At 56.8% G+C, this 3,511-nt stretch overlaps 1 non-coding gene across 1 annotated transcript; it reads right to left on the reverse strand.

The window, feature by feature from the left end:
* Positions 1–1,492: 1,492 nt before the first annotated feature.
* Positions 1,493–3,307, reverse strand: LOC142794410 (small subunit ribosomal RNA). Its single transcript, XR_012892317.1, has one exon. It is a non-coding gene; the product is annotated as a small subunit ribosomal RNA (ribosomal RNA).
* Between the last annotated feature and the right edge of the window lie 204 nt (positions 3,308–3,511).

Consider the following 3,511-nt stretch of genomic DNA (forward strand, 5'->3'; position numbering starts at 1 on the left):
GTCGAAGCCGGTTCTCCAAGCCGGACCCGTAGGTATCGTTGTGTGCTCGCTCTCATTGGCCCGCCTAACCAGAAAATGCCTGCGGTACACCCATTTGGATAAGAGTGCACGCAGATGCGGGCCTCGACGGCTACACATTTCCTCGGGCGGCCGCCTCCCGGCCTCCGTGGAGCGCGGGATGCACGGTCCCATCGACAAGCCTCTCCCGTTTTTACCGTGGCGTCGCGGTTCACCACGGCGGGCGGGTCGGTCTCCTCCGCATAAAAAGGGGGACCCCCGCTTTTTGTTCCACGAAATCGCACAAGCTTTTTTCGCATCCACGGTTTGCCACCGCACACCAAAATGCCGATCCGGCTGCCTACTTTAGCCAACAGGTGGAGCCAGGCGCGCCGTACTTGCGCGGCACTTCCCACGTCCACCGAAGTCGGTGCCAAGGACCACTTTCGGCGCCGGAGCCGCGTACGAGCCTACTCGAGGCGGAAGAACGAAGCCAGCAAGGGCCTGGCCGCAAGTGCGTTCAATTGTCGGGACGTCCAAGTCCCTCGTTCTTCCGTGCTTCCTCTTTCGGCAAGTCGTTGCGGCACCTTCCCAAAGCGCGCAGACCCGCTAATCGCGACGAGCGCGACGTGGCCGTGCCGCCTTTCCCTCGGCAGCAAGCAAAACGCCTGGCAACGTCGACGCTCCCCTAACCGCGATCTCGCACCGTGTTTCGTGTGGCGAATTCAAAAGCCGGCCGGCGCTGCTGCAACCATTACGGTCGGTACGCATACGCCGCGGAGGGCGGGACGGTCATCGGAGCGTGCGGTTCCTCCATCGAGTACTGCGCACCTCGGCCGTCGCATCGCCGTGCCATGACCGGCCGCGCGTCAACGCGAACCGGTGCCAGCGAGATCCCTCGCCTGCAAGAACCGACCGGCAGCCTCCGTCACCCGAGGACGCGGAGGCGCTTGCCGCGGACGGCGGGACGGTATGCACTGGTGCACAGCGGACCCGTCACATCGCCAGTTCCTTGACCGACCGCCGACGCTTGTGCCGTTCCTCTCGTACTTGGCAGTCGCCGCGCGATTGTCGGGTCTCGTTCTTGCACGCTCGAACGGTCGGGAGGGCACTCGGCTGGCGTTTCGGGAACGCGCAGCCTCGCCTTCTACCGACGTAACCACGACTCGCCGTTCGCGCTCCGCCGCTCCTGTTTACAGTACTAGGCGGTCCCGCAGCGGTCGGGTCGCGCATTTCGAGCGCTTCGAGCCACGGTGCAGTGGCGGGTCGAAAGCCGACCTATGAGTGCGTTGCGCCGTTTGTACCCGCGTCCGCCACCTGGCCGACCGTCCAAGGTCGCGGTGTTGGCGTCCGCTGGGCGCAACAATTTGTCACGGGGTGCCGCTCCACATTCAGGCAGCCCCGTGGGGAAAAGCCGACCCCGCGTCCAAACGGGGTCAGCGGCAGAAAGTGTCGGGCGCAGACGCAGCTGAGGCGCTCACCCTTCACAATCCGTTAATGATCCTTCCGCAGGTTCACCTACGGAAACCTTGTTACGACTTTTACTTCCTCTAAATGATCAAGTTTGGTCATCTTTCCAACAGACCGGCGCAACCGAAAGGCCGCGCCGGACATCGGTCCGAAGACCTCACTAAATCATTCAATCGGTAGTAGCGACGGGCGGTGTGTACAAAGGGCAGGGACGTAATCAACGCGAGCTTATGACTCGCGCTTACTGGGAATTCCTCGTTCAAGGGGAACAATTGCAAGCCCCTATCCCAATCACGAAAGAAGTTCCACGGGTTACCCAGTCTTTTCAGACAGGGATAAAGACACGCTGCTTCCTTCAGTGTAGCGCGCGTGCGGCCCCGGACATCTAAGGGCATCACAGACCTGTTATTGCTCTGTTTCGTGCGGCTAGGAGCCGCTTGTCCCTCTAAGAAGGTTGTAAGGTGCTGGGAACCCCGCACCTATTTAATAGGCTAGAGTCTCGTTCGTTATCGGAATTAACCAGACAAATCGCTCCACCAACTAAGAACGGCCATGCACCACCATCCACCGAATCAAGAAAGAGCTCTCAATCTGTCAATCCTCCCAGTGTCCGGGCCGGGTAAGTTTTCCCGTGTTGAGTCAAATTAAGCCGCAGGCTCCACTCCTGGTGGTGCCCTTCCGTCAATTCCTTTAAGTTTCAGCTTTGCAACCATACTTCCCCCGGAACCCAAATACTTTGGTTTCCCGGAAGCTGCCCGCCGAGTCATTTGAGTAACTCAGGCGGATCGCTGGTTGGCATCGTTTATGGTCAGAACTAGGGCGGTATCTGATCGCCTTCGAACCTCTGACTTTCGTTCTTGATCAATGAAAACATTCTTGGCAAATGCTTTCGCAGTAGTTCGTCTTGCGACGGTCCAAGAATTTCACCTCTAGCGCCGCAATACGAATGCCCCCGTCCGTCCCTCTTAATCATTACCTCGTATTCCAAAAACCAACAGAACAGAAACGAGGTCTTGTTCTATTATTCCATGCAAGTTTATTCAGGCGACTCGCCTGCGTTGAGCACTCTAATTTTTTCAAAGTAAAAGCACCGGCCATCTCGAGGCACACAATGAAGTGCACCAAGAAAGAACCGGCATGATGTTCAGTCCGAGCCGTCGCATCGGGTAGATGCACTACTCGTCTGGAACTGAGATCCAACTACGAGCTTTTTAACCGCAGCAGCTTTAGTATACGCTATTGGAGCTGGAATTACCGCGGCTGCTGGCACCAGACTTGCCCTCCAATTGATCCTCGTTAAAGGATTTAGAGTGTACTCATTTCAATTACGGGGCCTCAAAAGAGTCCCGTATTGTTATTTTTCGTCACTACCTCCCCGTGCCGGGAGTGGGTAATTTGCGCGCCTGCTGCCTTCCTTGGATGTGGTAGCCGTTTCTCAGGCTCCCTCTCCGGAATCGAACCCTGATTCTCCGTTACCCGTAACAACCATGGTAAGCAAGTAACCTACCATCGAAAGTTGATAAGGCAGACACTTGAAAGAAACGTCGCCGGCTCGTGGCCATGCGATCAGCACAAAGTTATCCAGAGTCACCACACAATACGGGCCGAAACCCGATCGATCTTGGTCTAATAAAAGCACCCGTTACCCAAAGGGCTCCAGGCTCACTGCATGTATTAGCTCTAGAATTGCCACAGTTATCCAAGTAGGAAGAAACGATCTAAGGAACCATAACTGATTTAATGAGCCATTCGCGGTTTCGCCTTATTTCGGCATGTACTTAGACATGCATGGCTTAATCTTTGAGACAAGCATATGATTACTGGCAGGATCAACCAGGTAATCGTTCGACTGCGCGTCCGTCCTCGCCCTCGGCGGGCCGGACGCAGTCTGTGTGCGGCGGAGGCCACCTTCAGGCGCCCCAACACGCTTATTTTGCACTCCGAGATGACGGCGTTCGAGCTCGCTACGGCACAACCTTCCCGAAAGACGAGTGGGAGCCGTGCGGCAAGAAGCACGTTCATGCTCGCTCTTTTTCGTTGCATC

The sequence above is a fragment of the Rhipicephalus microplus genome, unplaced genomic scaffold (assembly GCF_043290135.1).
Source record: "Rhipicephalus microplus isolate Deutch F79 unplaced genomic scaffold, USDA_Rmic scaffold_419, whole genome shotgun sequence".
NCBI lineage: Eukaryota > Metazoa > Arthropoda > Arachnida > Ixodida > Ixodidae > Rhipicephalus > Rhipicephalus microplus.